Source organism: Schistocerca gregaria, chromosome 8 (assembly GCF_023897955.1).
Source record: "Schistocerca gregaria isolate iqSchGreg1 chromosome 8, iqSchGreg1.2, whole genome shotgun sequence".
Lineage (NCBI taxonomy): Eukaryota > Metazoa > Arthropoda > Insecta > Orthoptera > Acrididae > Schistocerca > Schistocerca gregaria.
Window position 1 is genome coordinate 358,690,354 of NC_064927.1, and position 19,086 is coordinate 358,709,439.

Sequence of the window (19,086 nt, forward strand, 5' to 3'; positions counted from 1 at the left end):
CAAAATTTTAGGTACTGTTTGGCCCTTTAATGGCATCAAAATTAAAATCTGGTCTAAAAGACTCCACAATATAGACTAAAAATACAAATATTTTATAGAAAAAGACCGTGCTCGTTAAGCTAATTTTTCTCAATTTGGAGTCATATATTTGATTTTAATTTTTTTCGCTATAATATGCTACAGGTCCCGATGGGTTAACCACTTAAAGTGTAATGTTAACGTAAAAAAGTCTGTACCATTTGGCAAAGGATATTTTCAAGCTGATATATCAAATTAAATAATGATACAAAGTGAAACATTAAAATGCGTCATCTCAAGACACCTGTTTTCCATCACCAGTGTTAGACCTGTTATAAATTACTAAAATGTAGATATAGGAAGCAAATTTGTTGACAAGCTGTTCATAATTTAATTGCTCAAAATCCAAACTTTTCGACAAGAAGCCCTTTTGACTTTTCGCCTCTCAAGTACTGTACACAATACGTAGTTCATCACGTAAAAATTTGCATTTTTTAGAAGGAAGAGAGGAAATGCAAATCTAGGTTCAACGTCCCAACGACGAAGTTATTGTGATTTAAATCAACTGGCATCTGACGTTTAAGGTATAATGTTGAGACGTTGCCGACAAGAGTAGTCTTCGGGATGCCGCTACAGAGATTTACCTTCCGAACTGACGGAATATTGCCATAAGTCACTTTCTCCTAGATAAACCGCGACAAAATTCATAAATTCACGGATAGTATAGATCTATACAGAGTGTCACAGGAGAAATGTTAGTATTCACGAATATGAAAGGAATGATCAATGGAAGCAAAAAGAGTTCAGTAAACATGGGCTCTGAAATGTATAACTTAACCTTTGGAGCGCCAGTGGCTTCTGCCTCAAAGCAGCATTTTGTTATTTAAAGTACCAGTGCCTTTCGCATGAAAACACGGATGCTATTGTAAGGCGAAAACCTCTATTTTTTCACCGAGATGCTTCTACACTACTGGCCATTAAAACTGCTACACCAAGAAGAAATGCAGGTGATAAACGAGTGTTCATTGGACAAATATATTATAGTAGAACTGACATGTGATTAAATTTTCACGCAATTTGGGTGCATAGATCCTGAGAAATCAGTACCCAGAACAACCACCTCTGGCCGTAATAACGGCCTTGATACTCCTGGGCATTGAGTCAAACACAGCTTGGATGGCGTCTACAGTTACATCTGCCCATGCAGCTTCAACACGATACCACAGTTCATCAAGAGTAGTGACTGGCGAATTGTGACGAGCCAGTTGCTCGGCCACCACTGACCAGACGTTTTCAGTCGGTGAGAGATCTGGAGAGTGTACAAGCCAGGGCAGCAGTCGAACATTTTTTGTATCCAGAAAGGCCCGTACAGGACCTGCAACATGCGGTCCTGCATTATCCTGCTGAAATGTAAGGTTTCGTAGGGATCGAATGAAGGGTAGAGCCATGGGTCATAACACATCAGAAATGTAACGTCCACTGTTCAAAGTGGCGTCAATGCAAACAAGAGGTGACCGAGACGTGTAACCAATGGCACCCCATACCATTACGCCTGGTGATGCACCAGTATGGCGATGACGCATACACGCTTCAAATATGCGTTCACCGCGATGTCACCAAACACGGATGCGACCATCATGATGCTGTAAACAGAACCTGGAGTCATTCGAAAAAAAGAGCATGGCGACGGTTGGCCGAGGGAAGCGCGATTTTTCTGTGGAACCTGGGTGGAAACATTTCTGGACGGCTGAGTTCTGTGGTCTCATTGAGCAGACACGTTGGTCGGTGACAGTTGGTAGGCAGCCGTGTCCAGGTGGACTGACTAGAGCCGAGAGGTCACCACTGCAATAGCCAGTGCATTGTAGACCAGCAATAAAGCAGAGGATGGGGCCTTGTTATGCAGGAAGCCATCGGGACCTCTGTGTGCATTCTGCGAATTTTTGTGGGACAGGTCACTGGCGCCCAAACACTGTTACAAAACATATCTGTGAAAGCATGAGGCTTTTAGCGAGTTTATGGCGATTCTTTGGAAACTTCGAAATGGACGCAACAGAAGAAATAACAAGCTATTTAAAGGGGGGGGGGGGGGGCTGTGGCTCCATCCTGGTCATGTTATTAGCACAAGACACGGCGTAAATGCATGGGAAAGAGGCCGCGAAGTTCAATCTTTTTTCCTTTTCCCTTAATTAACTTTAAAGTCTCTGATTGTTCAAATCGATGTATGCAGAGAAGCGTGCACTTTCCCAGCTTCGACTGCCGAGCTCCAGCTTGTGATTGGCTTGTGCTAAAGTGGGGGTAGTCTAAGATATGCTTTGCTACCAAGCTGAAGAGGAAGCAGACAGAAAGAGAAGAGATCACTCTTGTACTGGCGCTTCACTAGTAAAGAACCGCAGGTCTCTACCTAAACGGTGAGATTTGTATCCTTAGCTAGTGTGCCATCGTCAGAGGTACTGCTTCTAGCATCACGCTCACAACGAGTGATGCGTGGATGTACTTATTTGTCTTGAGACGTCCGTCTGAACATTTGACATATTCCGTCAGGCATAGTCGTGGCAGAGAGTCGAACTGGTTTGGAAGGCCAGCAAAGGGGTCGACCTGCACACTGGAATCCACTGGAGTTCAGACTCATAGGAAAGTACCTGCGTTCCTAATTAACTGAACGAGACCACGTACTTCCGTTCTTTAGGCCAGCGGCATTAGTAACAAATTGCAGCCGTCCATGACTTCAGTCGCCGAACGCATCGTTGTGTGCTGCCCTGACCAGCAGGAGGGTAAAGTATTCGCTGCTACGGCGCAGTGCTCCAATATACAGGGAGTTACAAAAAGGTACGGCCAAACTTTCAGGAAACATTCCTCACACACAAATAAAGAAAATATGTTATGTAGACATGTGTCCGGAAACGCTTACTTTCCATGTTAGAGCTCATTTTATTACATCTCTACAAATCACATTAATCATGAAATAGAAAAACACAGCAACAGAACGTACCAGCGTGACTTCAAACACTTTGTTACAGGAAATGTTCAAAATGTCCTCCGTTAGCGAGCATACAGGCATCCACCCTTCGTCGCATGGAATCCCTGATGCGCTGATGCAGCCCTGGAGAATAACGTATTGTGTCACAGCCGTCCACAATACGAGCACGAGGAGTCTCTACATTTGGTACCGGGGTTGCGTAGACAAGAGCTCTCAAATGCCCCCATACATGAAAGTCAAGAGGGTTGAGGTCAGGAGAGCGTGGAGGCCATGGAATTGGTCCGCCTCTACCAATCCATCGGTCACTGAATCTGTTGTTGAGAAGCGTATGAACACTCCCACTGAAATGTGCAGGAGCTCCAGCGTGCATGGACCACATGTTGTGTCGTTCTATTAAAGGCACACGTTCTAGCAGCACAGGTAGAGTATCCCGTTTGAAATCATGGCGTTGAATCGAGGAAGTACAGTACATACTGACGAAACTAAAATGAGCTCTAACATGGAAATTAAGCGTTGACGGACATATGTCCACATAACATTTCTTTATTTGTGTGTGAGGAAGGTTTACTGAAAGTTTGGCCGTACCTTTTTGTAACACCCTGTATGTTTCTCAGCACGCTGTTCTTTCGAACCATATTTTTCTTTTTGGAAGTATAGACACTTGATTGTGGGGTAGTTGTGCCATACCTCGGATCCACGTGTATGAAGTCAGATAGAGCGATTAGTGTTCTGGTTAGTGTCGAGTGTCGATCCTTAGCTGAGCACTTTGTCCACCATAGACCCCATGTTAGCGAAAGCGTTTGTCAAATAAAGATGTTTATGTGATGTTGCTTTAGTCATTTTTTGTGTTGTTATGTTAAGACAGAATAAATCTATTGTCATTTAGATCAGAACTTCTCCCTGTGTTCTGATTAACATTACCTTGCCATTTTTATTAAAGTCCCGATTATAAAAGAGAGTAGCAAGCTTCCACAGCGCCACAACTGGACGTCCACTGAATGGTGACAGGAGACCTTTTCAGATGAATAATGTTATATGCTCCACCGGACAACAATTGTCGAAAGGGTCGAGGCTGGAGGAAAAAGTGTTATGGTCACAGGAAAGTTTTCAAGGCATTCTTAGGGTGATGTCATTCTGGAAGGCACAATTGATCAACTCATTAATGTATCTATCCTTGGGCACCATATACACTCCTACACACTGTTCTTATCTCATCACGATGGAATCTATCAGCAGGACAATGTAACGCGTCACACAGTTCGCAGTGTATGTGCGTGGTTGGAAAAGCACCAGGAAGAGTTAATGGTACTTCCATGGCCATCAAAAACCCCGGATATAAACCCAATCGAGAGTCTGTAGGATGACTTCGATCTGGCTGTTCGCGCCATGGATGCTCAACCGAGGAACCTAGCACAGCTGGGCAAAGCAATGGAGTCGGCATGTCTTCACATCACTGTCGCTATCTTCCAGGAACTCGCCGGCTCTCTTACTGAAAGTCTCGTGCTTACCGTTGGTCAAGAAATTGTTGAAATGGCTCTGAGCACTTAGAACTACTTAAACCTAACTAACCTAAGGACATCACACACATCCATGCCCGGGGCAGTATTCGAACCTGTGACCGTAGCGGTCGCGCGGTTCCAGACTGTAGGGCCTCGAACCGCTCGGACACCCCGGCCGGCAACAGGTGGTCATATTATTGTGAGTAGACAGTCTATTTGTAGTTCATATTTCACTTCCAAACAAGCAACACACCAAACTGTTCCAACAATACTTCAATAACATTTGAATTTATACTTTGTGTTGACAAATTTCTCGTATACAGAAATGCTTGTCCTGCTACTGCCAGCCTGTATTTCATGTCCTTCTTACTTGGTCCATCGTTAGTTACATTCCAACCCAAATTAAAAATCAATCGCCCGTTTTTGTGCCTCATTTCGTAATCTAATTGCATCAGCATAGTGTGATTCAGTTCGACTGTGTTTCATCATACTTCTTTTAATTCTGTTAATATCCATCTCATACCTTTTTTAAGATACAATTTACTCTATTCAACTGTTGTCCCAAGTCCTTTGCTTCATCTGAGAGAACTACACAGTCGTTAGCAAACCTCAAAACTCCTCTCTGAAATTCAACAATCTTTTTAAATTTCGGCTGCGTTTCGTTAGCAGGTTGCAGACGTACAGTCAAAATAGTATGGAGCATAGGAAACAACCCTCTTTAACTCCCTTCTCTGCCTGCCCGAGTGGCCGAGAGGTTCTAGGCACTACAGCCTGGAACCGCGCCACCGCTATGGTCGCAGGTTTTAATCCAGTCTCGGGAATGGATGTGTCTGATGTCCTTAGGTTGGTTAGAAAAAGTAGTTCTCAGTTCTAGGGAACTAATGACCACAGCAGTTAAGTCCCATAGTACTCAGAGCCAATCGATCAATACGAGAACAAATAAAACCTCTGTGAGACGCGAGAAGGCACGATTGAGCTTCTCTGGGCTCTACATCGATATTTAACGGTTGCTGCAATCATTAAAGTGGAGTGTATAGCGACTGTATCACCTTCTTTATAGTTCTCAGACATAGTGTCCTCTTTACCGTTGTTGTATGGAGTGTCTGGTTAAGTCTGTGAAGGCTCACGACTTTGCTACGGCTTTGTCTGTCTTCCGTAGGCTCTAATATTTGATTAGCTATTCCAAGCAACAATATTAGCACTCTCAACGCTGTAATTGACTATACTGCATGAATTGGTTAATGCTGACTGTCCATTTACCTTACTGAATTTTAATTTGGTTGTCGAAATCATGAAGTAGACAAACTATTGGGTCGTCGTATTTTGCAATAAAGTACTCGCCGCATTTCACACCTTTACCTTGAATTATCGTAATGGTAATTTATGTTTTCCGCTAAACATAGCGACTGCATCCAGCACTGGAACAGGAACAACGACTAATCTCACCTTTTGCAATTACTCCGGAAACAGCTTTGCTATTCCATATTTACGGTCGCCACGTTCAGATGGAACGAATTTTGAAAATTAAATCTGTTTATTCAACTTGTATTAGTTATTTATTTTTTAATAATGTTAGAACCTACTTCTGAGAAGAACAATGAAACTGAAAAGATATTCAACGATTTCCTTTAGGTACTTTAAGTCTTGCAATTTGAATAAGGTTAATATGCTTATTAGTATGATTTTATGCAAGAAAATTTTACTTAAGTTATGCAACAAGCGACCAATCAAAAACGTCTAATACTCTGTCTCAATGAACTGACTATAATAGGGGCGTTCAGTAAATAATGAAACACTTTTTCCTCTTCCAGTTTCTGTTGAAAAAATGTGCAATTTGTTGTTGGAAATCTTGGAATATTTCCGCTTCAGGCTCTCTTAATTTCATGAAGTTGAGATAGGTGGCGGCGCTATATGTATCTTTCAAAATGGCGTCTGTAACGGAGCTGTGTTACAAGCACACAGGTGTCACTGAGTTTCTTTTGTGGAAAACCAGAGTATCTCAGATATTCTTAGGCGTTTGCAGAATTCCTAAGGAGGCTTGGAACTGAATAAGAGCACGGTGAGTCGTTGGGCGAAGTGCCTGTCATAGTCGCAACAAGGTCACGCAATTCAGTCCGATCTCCCGATCTGCCGATGGTCTGCACACAGCCGTGACTCCTGCAATATTGGAAAGTGCGGACACTCTCATTCGAAGCGATCGACGTATCACAGTCAAATTTCTCTTGCGCGAAAGGACGTCTATTTTGGTAACGCTCACACTCATCCAGTAATTGAGTTACTCCAAGATTTGTGCCCAGCGAAGTAGTAACTGGGCGAAATTTCCTGCACGTTATTAGGCCTAATCGTGTCAACTTTTTATGGAACATCATTACAGGCGATGAAACATGAGCATATCACATTGAGTCGGAAAAAAACGGCAATACATGGAGTGATACTACACCAGCTCTCCTCTGCAGAAAAGTTAAATACCGCACCCTCAGCCGCTAAAGTCATGGGGTCACTGAAGGGGTTATTCTGTTTGATGTCCTCGCTCATGGTGCAACGATCAACTACAAAATGTACTGTTCTACCCTCAAGAAGCTGAAGAAAATATTTCAGCATGATTGTTGCTACAAAAATGCAAATGAACTTGATCTTCTCCACGACAATTCAAAGTATCACATAGTCTGTACACCCGAGAGGAGCTCATTGGACAGTTCTTCCTCATCCCTCCTAAAGCCCAAATCTCGTAACTTTCGACAAACCATTTGTTTGGCGCACTGAATGATGCACTCCGCGGAAAGCAAGACTTGGATGTTGGAGAGGTTACTGATACAGCGAGACGTTGTGTCCAACGTCGACCAGTAGAGTGGTACCATACGGACATCAAGCCCTCACCAGAAGGTGGCAGAAGACCGTCGGACTGATGTGTGGTCATGTTGAAAAACGGATCTCCGTAGCTAAAAGAGTGAGGAATAATATGGGGTATTGGAATCATTAATAAAACCAACCTGCTTTAGTAGAAATAAATGTTTTTCGTTGCTTACTGAATGCCCCTCGTAAGATGAACATAAAAGAAGTGAACCAAAGATAATGGAATGTAGTTTAATTAAATTAGTTGAAATTCTTCCAATCCACCTCTGGCAAGAGTCAGTAATCTAGTGTTTAGTAGTATTTGTTGAAAACAGTCTTGGTTGCAATGATAGCTTTTTTTAATATATCAACTACGCATTTCACCTCATTTATGCATTTTCAGGCTGATTTTAATTTGGTATTTCTTAGGACGATCCTTTAGACAGTGTAGCTAAAGGTCATCGTCGAGTGACGTCCATCTAGAAAGTATTTACTGAGGTTAACAAAGGCGATGTTGGCCTGATGCACTCAAATATGCCCTTTAACTACACTGTTTAAAGGATCGTCCTAAGAAATACCAAATTATGATCAGCCTGAAGATTCCTAAATAAGGTGAAACACGTAGTTGATAAATAAAAAAACTAAAATTGCAAGCAAGACTGTTTTCAACTAATACGAAATCAGTTGATGCTGAAGAAATCAGGTTAGGAAATGAGACACTAATAGTATTAGGTATGTATTCTAGTTAGGGAGCAAAATAACCGACGATGGCCAAGGTACAGAGGATATGAGGCGTAGATTGGCAATATTAAGAAAAGTATTTCTGAAAAAGAGGGCATCGATAACGTTAATATTCCTCTCATGTTGATGGATCACCATCAACTGTGCCACGATTCCTCACTCCATGACACCCAACGGAAATGTGATGATCCAGAAGACATGAACTTAATTAGTTGACCAGAAAAAATGATGCGAATTCACGAGATGAATCTTGCAAGACGATTCGAAACAACTGTATCCACAGCCAACGAGCTAGAATGCATCAGCAAACTCGGCCGCAAATGCAAAACACCTGCTTAGTAAGCGCTTCAGTAGGACAGAGGGTTTAGTAGTTTGCGGTAGGCCTTAATAAAGCATTTGGAGTGTCTTGCTCGCACATCTGCTGCTCCCCTGGGCCAGCCCTAATAGTGGAGCTCGGCGCCATAAAACAATAAAGCCACCAAGACGCCGACGCCCGGGGCACCGTTTCTGTCCGAAACACCTGCATACTCTCGAAAGGAAGAAAGCTCCATCTGCGAGACTTGCCAGCACTGTGTGCGTTACAGCTCTCTGTTATAACGAATGTGGACAGGCGTATTTTTAAGATATGGACTTGATCCGCCGGGAACTTATGTAACATCGTTACTCTGGTAGAAAATCATACTGCCTGACGAAACAGGGCGTCCCAAAAATGCTGCGACAAACTTTGAGTGGTCGTAGAGTGTGTCATGAGGAAAAGGAATTCATCCCGAGAAACACCATCCAACGACGCTACAAAGCATCGAAGTTATAGGCACAGCTCCCCCCCCCCCCCCCCCTCCCCCACCCTTCGGTGGTAAACGTGACTTTGTACCCTGACGGACCGTAGGAGGAACGTCTCGCAACGTTGTTTGTTATACAGTGATTGCGACTGATTGCCGATTGCCTGTGGAGAAGAGGGAGTTAACTGCTGCGTAGACAGGCCTTGTCTCCTGCGAACGTGACGCTCTGTTACTTCGGTGGCTCACGGTTTTGCAGACAGGTTTCAATCTGTAGTTTATTTTTCTCCTGCATATCTAAAAACGTTGGGGATTTTAAGAGGTTCCAGAAGAAACGGATGGAAACTCGTGTCAGAAACCGTCATCCATCGAGGCAACAGAGCTTAGCAGTCGGAGGAGACGAGGCCTTCCTATATAGCACTTAACTTAGCATAGCCGATGGTACTGTTATCGACGACTGCGCCGCTAAAGCGGAGTTATTGAACGCAGTTTTCCGAAATTCCTTCACCAGGGAAGACGAATGGAATATTCCAGAATTTGAAACACGAACATCTGCTAGCATGAGTTTCTTAGAAGTAGATACCTTAGGGGTTGCGAAGCAACTCAAATCGCTTGATACGGGCAAGTCTTCAGGTCCAGATTGTATACCGATTAGGTTCCTTTCAGATTACGCTGATACTATAGCTCCCTACTTAGCACTCATATACAACCGCTCGCTCACCGATGGATCTGTACCTACAGATTGGAAAATTGCGCAGGTCGCACCAGTGTTCAAGAAGGGTAGTAGGAGTAATCCATTTAACTACAGACCTATATCATTGACGTCGGTTTGCAGTAGGGTTTTGGAGCATATACTGTATTCAAACATTATGAATCACCTCGAAGGGAACGATCTATTGACACGTAATCAGCATGGCTTCAGAAAACATCGCTCTTGTGCAACGCAGCTAGCTCTTTATTCGCACGAAGTAATGGCCGCTATCGACAGGGGATCTCAAGTTGATTCCGTATTTCTAGATTTCCGGAAAGCTTTTGACACCGTTCCTCACAAGCGACTTCTAATCAAGCTGCGGAGCTATGGGGTATCGTCTCAGTTGTGCGACTGGATTCGTGATTTCCTGTCAGGAAGGTCGCAGTTCGTAGTAATAGACGGCAAATCATCGAGTAAAACTGAAGTGATATCAGGTGTTCCCCAGGGAAGCGTCCTGGGACCTCTACTGTTCCTGATCTATATAAATGACCTGGGTGACAATCTGAGCAGTTCTCTTAGGTTGTTCGCAGATGATGCTGTAATTTACCGTCTAGTAAGGTCATCCGAAGACCAGTATCAGCTGCAAAGCGATTTAGAAAAGATTGCTGTATGGTGTGTCAGGTGGCAGTTGACGCTAAATAACGAAAAGTGTGAGATGATCCACATGAGTTCCAAAAGAAATCCGTTGGAATTCGATTACTCGATAAATAGTACAATTCTCAAGGCTGTCAATTCAACTAAGTACCTGGGTGTTAAAATTACAAACAACTTCAGTTGGAAGGACCACATAGATAATATTGTCGGGAAGGCGAGCCAAAGGTTGCGTTTCATTGGCAGGACACTTAGAAGATGCAACAAGTCCACTAAAGAGACAGCTTACACTACACTCGTTCGTCCTCTGTTAGAATATTGCTGCGCGGTGTGGGATCCTTACCAGGTGGGATTGACGGAGGACATCGAGAGGGTGCAAAGAAGGGCAGCTCGTTTTGTATTATCGCGTTATAGGGGAGAGAGTGTGGCAGATATGATACACGAGTTGGGATGGAAGTCATTACAGCATAGACGTTTTTCGTCGCGGCGAGACCTTTTTACGAAATTTCAGTCACCAACTTTCTCTTCCGAATGCGAAAATATTTTGTTGAGCCCAACCTACATAGGTAGGAATGACCATCAAAATAAAATAAGAGAAATCAGAGCTCGAACAGAAAGGTTTAGGTGTTCGTTTTTCCCGCTCGCTGTTCGGGAGTGGAATAGTAGAGAGATAGTATGATTGTGGTTCGATGAACCCTCTGCCAAGCACTTAAATGTGAATTGCAGAGTAGTCATGTAGATGTAGATGTAACTCCATCTTCTCCATTGACAATCGTGGCAGCCAATTTCGATAACTGAACAGCAAACATTGCGAGACATTTCGCCTACGGGTTGAAGGAGCTACAAAGTGACTTACATCAGTTCTAAATTATGTATATGTCAATTATTAAGTGTAAACCTTGTAAATAAATGTATTAAGGTGTTAACTTTTTGTAGATGTTTCACTGTCTGTATTGGGCACCACTATTGCTGAAACGTCCCCTTAGAAAAATTTAAGAATGACTGTGTTGATAAACTCCTTAAGTTATTTGATTTTCAAATAGTTGAGCAGAACTGAACGTACTCAGACATTTCGCTCTTTACTTATTCTGGTCAACACTAAACTGACACACAATATTTTTAGCGCAACGCAATCTGACTTTCAAAAATCCCTACAAAAGAATGGCCCTGACTAACAATAACCTATACCTTTCATGAATCACTTACCTCACAAAAATCTTCGTTACTCGAACTACTGCAATACAGCGAGCGCCACTACTGCCAGCTAAATAAAAGATTCAAACTACTGAAGGCACTGACTACTGATAGGCATAGTTAGCAAATGAAAGATTTTGACAGAGAACAAACAATGTATTTACCTTAATAGTGTTCAAAAGTCATAATATATATAGCAGTTCATGACATCCAATCTTACAAATTTACCGTCTCTGATGGACACACGTCCAGATCATCCGCTCTCAAAACTCCGCCATTTCACTCCCCACATCCACCGCTGCTGGCCGCTCACCTCCAACTGCGCAACGCTACGCGCTCTTAACAGCCAACAACCCAACACTACAATAGCAAATTCCAACAATGCAAACCAGCCACAGCCTGCACACAGCACAGTCAGTGGTTTTCATATAGAGCGCTACATGGCGTTACCAACATAAAAACCTAAACAGCCTACTTACAACAGCTAATTATTGCGTAATCGTGAGAAAGCTGAAACATATTCGCAGAGTGATATTTAGCTACCACGTCCCAAGTTTTTCGATTCCTGCACGGTTTTTAATCTTTGACTTCGGAAAATTAAGAACTGTAATATGTTCCACGGGGCAAAGCTGGGCTGGTGATACTTACTTGGATTGATTTTAAAGGTGTGGCAGTGCAGAGAGAGACACTAGAACCGCCGCTGGGTCACTCGTGACCTGTTTCTTAATTCTTTCACTGGTCATTATTTGCGTTATTGCGTAGATTGCTGAATTACTATGACTCTGTTATCAAATAGGTTAATTAGCGGTCACAATTTATTTCACCTTTCATGGGGAAAACTTTAAAGGGAAAAATCCAGATTCACTTAGAACCATGAACGGGTTCTCACGCCACTGCTGCCGTCGTTATAGTATTCTCAAATCTGGTATAACTTCATATTTATTTTTAAGATCTGGTTTGCTCATCTCATAACTCAATTTTTGGTCACTACGTGATGACGTTGCAGTTCTCCAGCAACGGAGGGGAGGGAGATCAGGTTGAAACACATCTGAACGTGTACACACAGCCGGTGCCTTGTTCCATGAAATACGGTGTTAATAGTGGATTGTAAGTGTATAAATAGTGCTTGCAACTATGCCTTTATTATGGCCAAATGTCTAAGAACAAGATTTTGGCTCATGAATCTGAAATTTCAATAATTATGTTTATGCTCTCATGAAACCGTACTTGAATAGAGGAAGAAATGTCGCCTGTGACACTTTTTTCACCTCCTTGGCTATCTCTGAAACAATGAAAGCAAATGCTAAACGAATTCAGATGGTTCAGATGGCTCTGAGCACTATGGGACTTAACTTCTGAGGTCATCAGTCCCCTAGAACTTGGAACTACTTAAACTTAACTAACCTAAGGACATCACACACATCCATGCCCGAGGCAGGATTCGAACCTGCGACGGTAGCTGTCCCGCGGTTCCAGACTGTAGCGCCTAGAGCCGCTCGGCCACTCCGGCCGGCGCTAAACGAATTATGGACCCCATAAATCGATCTCGCAATGGAATACCAGTCTCTGTGAAGGAGACAAAAGAAGAGTTATAGAGCACTGTGTTGCTGAGGAAGAATGATACTACATTGAGTATGTATCAGAAAAAAAGCAGCAAGACTGTCTTGATTCTCAGCACTATGCATTCTCACACGAAAATTGAGGTTGGGTTGAAATCCAGATACAGTCACATTTTATGAATGTTCTGAATATGGAGTGGACGTGCTCAACCAAATGGCTTACAATGCTCAGTCCAAGACCAGCCAAATGTGGCCCGTACAGACATTTCACAACTTGTTGGATTTGTCTCGGATAAATGCCTAGGCACTGTACAATGCTCTAAAGGAGAAAAAGTCGAAACGCACCGACTCCATACTACAGTTGTGGGAGGAGCCTGCTGAGAAGTATACTGCAACGAGGAAGACTAGTACCTTCGTCACTTCCGAAGACATTCCTGAAAGACAAGAAAAACGAACATGACGTCTTGTAAAGTCTGACTCCGTTGGTAAAAAATCATTTGTAAAGTGCACGTGCGAAAGAAAACTGAGAGGCACCCTGCAAACATGAGTACGCTTTCTTAATAATAACTGATAATTTGAGAAAAACTACTTTTTTTTCACTGTAATGCCAGTCTTGGGTCACAATGGTTACGGGTCATCAGGTCGGTAATGGCCTTCTTCAGACCTCCGCAGAAACGTGTTTCGTTACACACAGCCGCGCGGTCTAGGGCTCCTTGTCACGGTCCGCGCGGCTTTGCCCGTCGGAGGTTTGAGTTCCTCCCCCCCATGGGCGTATGTGTGTTGTCCTTAGCGAAAGTTAGTTTAAGTTCGCTTGGGTAGTGTGTAAGCTTAGGGACCGAAGACCTCAGCAGTTTGGTCCCATAAGACCTTACCACAAATTTCCATTAAACATATTTCTACCCGGGTTGAAGATTGTCACTACCAATCAAAATTAACTACCTGATTACAAAAGAACATTGTGGTCCGAGACCGATATTATAATGAAGGAATTTTTTTTCCTGGGTCTCTGAAAATTGTTTGGTGACAATGCCACAACTCGTGTAATTTATTTTCCTTGGTCTTATAATAAAATATACAGTATTTCAAAGACCAGGTTAGTAGCCTCAATATCTCACTAACTAAACTCCCACCGTCCGAACAGGTGTAATATTTCTGGCTTATTCAGACATCATATTAGGCTCCAGGAAGCTATTCCCAGGGCAGTGGGGATGCAAGACGCATAGAGAACCGAGCGAGGTGGCGCAGTGGTTAGACACTGGACTCGCATTCGGGAGGACGACGGTTCAATCCCGCGTCTGGCCAACCTGATTTAGGTTTTCCGTGATTTCCGTAAATCGTTCCAGGCAAATGCCGAAATGGTTCCTTTCAAAAGGGCATTGCCGACTTCCTTCCCCGTCCTTCCCTAATCCGATGAGACCGATGACCTCCCTGTCTGGTCTCCTTCCTCAAACCAACCAACCAACAGCATAGAGATGCAATGTGGGATGAGGTACCGGTGAAAGATGTTAGATTCGGTACCATTCCCGTGAGAAAGACCGCCTGCATGATGCTACTGCTCAGTGATTGGCTGCTGTGTTCGGCGGTAGGGCGCGAAAACGTTACACTTTAGTTGCTATTATTAATTAAACCTGTCATCCAAATTACTTCATTTTTTTAAAATAAACATCTCTCAACAACCAGCTATCAATCAGTCATTTCAAAATTATAGAAATTAAAGTATTACTAAAACAAAAGACTGACGATATTACTGCCGATTCACTTCGGTGGCGTTCGGGTCACGCCTTGCTGGCTTGGCGCGGGAAGTGTCTCGGGCAGTCCGGCTCTCCAGTTCTGACCGTTCCAGTAGACAGACATGTTGTCTGTTATAGCAGTATTTGTTTCATGCAGTTTTATTTACTTCAGTTCCGACCGTCGCTAAGTACAAACATGTTGTCTGTAATAGTAGTATTTGATTCATGTAATTTTATTCTCCAGTTCTGACGGTTCCAGTAGACAGACATGTTGCCTGTGGCAGGACGTATTTCATGTTATTTTAGCCAGATATAATGACTGTGGAAAGATATGTTCAATACGTTGTGATCAAGAATAGTTTCTCGTGTCTATATCAATAAAAACGCGAGTGGCATCCCAAATGAGTTATAGTTTATTCGTAGCAGCAGTTCCTTGCGAAGTTAATTTCAGTCTCAAGAAAAGGAATCCATGACCTGCGTGCTGTTTTCTGTGCTGGGGACATCATCATCATGAAGACAGCACGTTAGTGAAGTGTACAAGAACTTATGTATTCCACACAGGACAGTGGAAACAACTAGGCACTTCACGTGTACCGCATGCACAGTACAAATGTGCTCAGTGACACGTCATCTGCACTAATGCAGAGGAGGTAAAGAAGAATGAAAGTATTAATACTATGTCACTTTTATTCCTTTTTTCTTGCCGTACAGGTTCCGGAAGGCCCATCTGTAGTGACCGATCGCCGTGTCATCCTCAGACGATAGGCGTCACTGGTTGCGGATCTGGAGCTCCATGTGGTCAACACCCCCCCCCCCCCCCCCCCTCCCGGCCGTTGTCAGTTTTCATGACCGTAGCCGCTACTACTCACTCATGTAGGTCCTCAACTGGCATCACAGTGGCTGAGCGCATCCCCCTTGCCAACAGCGCACCATACTACTGAACCTCAGGAGAAACGAACGAAAGGCAGGCTTCAACACATTCACAGCTCCAGTTCCGCGACCAAGTGCACAGAACTCGAGAGTCGGAAGGACGCGCCTCGCGGACAACAAGGTTAAGAAGCACCCGAGAGGCGGGACAAATTTTGCAGCGACCGAGCCGCAGATATGGGGGGATGTAACGCTTCGAGCGGCGACTGGCGGCGATATTTAAGCCCTGCCGCGAACAATGAGGGCGGCGGGGGCCCTTCCGCGTCTGGCGGCTACAACTCAAGCAGCGGCGGTCCGCGGACAGCGACAAAGCGACCAAAAGCCGGCGCACAGTAGCCGCTGGCCGGCAGCCGGGGGCAGCAGGTGAGGCGGCCGGCCGTATTTGGAGCTCCTGTCCGCTCCGGGTTGGCCCGGGATTTCTCATAGGCGCGCATTTACAAACAATGGCCCGCGGGCCGCACGCGAAGCCGCGGTCTCCGGCCGCCGGCAGCGCGGCTTCTGCCGAATCTGAATCGCGGCCGGACTCCTCCTTTTACCAGCGGACGCACCCTGCAACCTGCTCGCACGTACCTCAGCTTACCAGCCGCAGCACCTCAGAAGTTTTGTCGAAGGGGGAAGTATTCTGCTTGTACCGCGAGGACTCGCTCTGCGATAGGGTAAAGCAGTGGCTTACCAACAGGTGATCCGCGGACCCCCAGGGGTCCACGAGCTATGCCAGACGGGTCCGCAAGATGCTATTAGAATAAAAAAAAACATATTAAATATATTTCGTATAACAAAAGATTTTTTTGTTTTGGCCTCTTCCTGCATGAGCAGAGCTTTAGCGATCGCCATCTTCTGCGTCTAGCGTCTCCTAGAGCCAACCGACACTAGCACGCTCTAGCGCAAAACTAGAATCACATAGAAGCAAATAATTCTGCTGTATGTCTTAGACTGCGCGCGCTGCGTCTTTGCAGCTGGCAACTGACAGTCACTTTACACAGAAACTCGCATTTCAGACGACAATCGGCCATTATTATTTTAAGTAGTTTGTTACACTAAACTCCCAGATTTGAAGACATAGATTTTGAGCAATAATCAAAAATTTAACAATAACAGATTGGAAAATTGTTCAGGTCGCACCAGTGTTTAAGAAGGGTAGTAGAAGTAATCCATCGAACTGCAGACCTATATCCTTGACGTCGGTTTGCAGTAGGGTTTTGGAGCATATGCTGTATTCCAACATTATGAATCACCTCGAAGGGAACGATCTATTGATACGTAATGAGCATGGTTTCAGGAAACATCGTTCTTGTGCAACGCAGCTAGCTCTTTATTCGCGCGAAGTAATGGCCGCTAATGGAATCTCAAGTTGATTCCGTATTTCTAGATTTCCGGTAAGCTTTTGACACCGTTCTTCACAAGCGACTTCTAATCAAGCTGCGGGCCTACGGGGTATCGTCTCAGTTGTGCGACTGGATTCGTTATTTCCTGTCTGGAAGCTCGCAGTAATAGACGGCAAATCATCGAGTAAAACTGAAGTGATATCAGATGTTCCCCAAGGAACCATCCTGGGACCTATGCTGTTCCTGATCTATATAAATGACCTGGGTGACCATCTGAGCAGTTCTCTTAGGTTGTTCGCAGATGATGCTGTAATTTACCTTCTAGTAAGGTCATCCGAAGACAAGTATCAGTTGGAAAGCGATTTAGAAAAGATTGCTGTATGGTATGGTAGGTGGCAGTTGACGCTAAATAACGAAAAGTGTGGGGTGATCCACATGAGTCCCAAAAGAAATCCGTTGGAATTCGATTACTCGATAAATAGTACAAACTCAAGGCTCACAATTCAATTAAGTATCTGGGTGTAAAAATTACGAACAACTTCAGTTGGAAACACCACATAGATAATATTGTGGGGAAGGCGAGCCAAAGGTTGCGTTTCATTGGCAGGACACTTAGAAGATGCAACAAGTCCACTAAAGACACAGCTTACACTACACTCGTTCGTCGTCTGTTAGAATATTGCTGCGCGGTGTGGGATCCTTACCAGGTGGGATTGACGGAGGACGTCGAAAGGGTGCAAAAAAAAGGGCAGCTCGTTTTGTATTATCACGTAACAGGGGAGAGAGTGTGGTAGATATGATACGCGAGTTGGAATGAAAGTCATTAAAGTAAAGACGTTTCTCGTCACGGCGAGGTCTATTTACGAAATTTCAGTCACCAACTTTCTCTTCCGAATGCGAAACTATTTTGTTGAGCCAAACCTACATAGGTAGGAATGATAATCAAAATAAAATAAGAGAAATCAGAGCTCGAACAGAAGGGTTCGGGAGTGGAATGGTAGGGAATAGTATGATTGTGGTTCGACGAACCCTCTGCCAAGCAGTTAAATGTGAATTGCAGAGTAATCATGTAGATGTAGATGGCCAAATTGAAAAAGTTTTAAGCTGAATATTTTTTCAATAATGAATATGTCAATGTTTTTTTCTAAATACCAAAAATAGAAAACGTATAAAAAGATTCTTAATTTTGCTTTTTTAGGTACTTGATACTGTGATATGACAAGGTACCAATGTTAGAGCTCATTTTATTACTTCTCTTCAAATCACATTAATCATGGAATGGACACAGACAGCAACAGGACGTACCAGCGTGACTTCAAACACTTTGTTACAGGAAATTTTCAAAATGTCCTCCGTTAGCGAGGATACATGCATCCACCCTACGTCGCATGTAATCCCTGATGCGCTGATGCAGCCCTGGAGAATGGCGTATTGTATCACAGCCGTCCACAATACGAGCACGAGGAGTCTCTACATTACATTTGGTACCGGGGTTGCGTAGACATGAGCTTTCAAATGCCAACATAAATGAAAGTCAAGAGGGTTGAGGTCAGGAGAGCGTGGAGGCCTCTACCAATCCATCGGTCACCGAATGTGTTGTTGAGAAGCGTACGAACACTTCGACTGAAATGTGCAGGAGCTCCATCGTGCATGAACCACACGTGGTGTCGTGTTTTTAAAGGCACATGTTCTAGCAGCACAGGTAGAGTATCCCGTATGAAATCGTGATAACGTGCTCCATTGAGAGCCGGCGGCTGTGACCATGCGGTTCTAGGCGCTTCAGTCCGGAACCGCACGACTCCTACGGTCGAAGGTTCGAATCCTGCCTCGGGCATGGACGTGTGTGATGTCCTTAGGTCAGTTAGGTTTAAGTAGTTCTAAGTTCTAGGGGACTGATGACCTCAGAAGTTAAGTCGCATAGTGTTCAGAGCCATTTGAGCCATTTGCTCCATTCAGCGTAGGTGGAAGAACATGGGGCCCAATCAAGACATCACCAACAATGCCTGCCCAAACGTTCACAGAAAATCTCTGTTGGTGATGTGATTGCCCAATTGCGTGCGGATTCTCGTCAGCTCACACATGTTGTTTGTGAAAAGTTACAATTTGATCACGTTGGAATAAAGCCTCATCCGTAAAGAGAACATTTGCACTGAAATGAGGATTGAT